Below are 562 nucleotides of genomic sequence, written 5' to 3'. Positions count from 1 at the left end.
CAGCTATGAATCTGTGTCCAATGGATTGGAAAAAGTCTTCTAATTGCTTTTGGTGGATAGTTTGATTTGGGGGAAGGTATATTGCCGCGAGTGTCAGGGGACCGGTTGTGTCTTTTAGGGTCACACTGGTGGATTGGAGGAAGGTTTGGTTGTAAGGATTTAGTAGATGGTGCTGAATGGAGTTTTTTATAATTATGGCTGTCCCACCCCGAGCTGTTCCATTTGGATGGTTGGAGTGATGAACTGTGTATTGGGGGATGCGGAAGTGGCTTTTTCGGCGAAATTCTGAATTTCGGATGAACTCTTGTGGGGCCACAGACTCCTGCTTCTGGCGTCACACAGTGTTACAGCTAGACGAGCCAGACCTAGTTCTTGCTGTACGCGTTTCAACGCACTGGTTCTGAACGGGCAGGTAACCAAAGGACCAGCGTATTGATCGCCCTTTTCTTTCTTCTAGCACTGTCTCTGCTTAATATGGGCCGATTGGCTTAGAGTCTCCAGCCGCCCCTCTCTCACCAAAATCTTTCCTTTTCAGATTAATGCGAGCTCTTTCAACACTCCA

Source organism: Cryptotermes secundus, unplaced genomic scaffold, assembly GCF_002891405.2.
Source record: "Cryptotermes secundus unplaced genomic scaffold, Csec_1.0 scaffold4316, whole genome shotgun sequence".
NCBI classification, from domain to species: Eukaryota; Metazoa; Arthropoda; class Insecta; order Blattodea; family Kalotermitidae; genus Cryptotermes; species Cryptotermes secundus.
Note: the sequence above shows the minus strand (reverse complement) of the source record.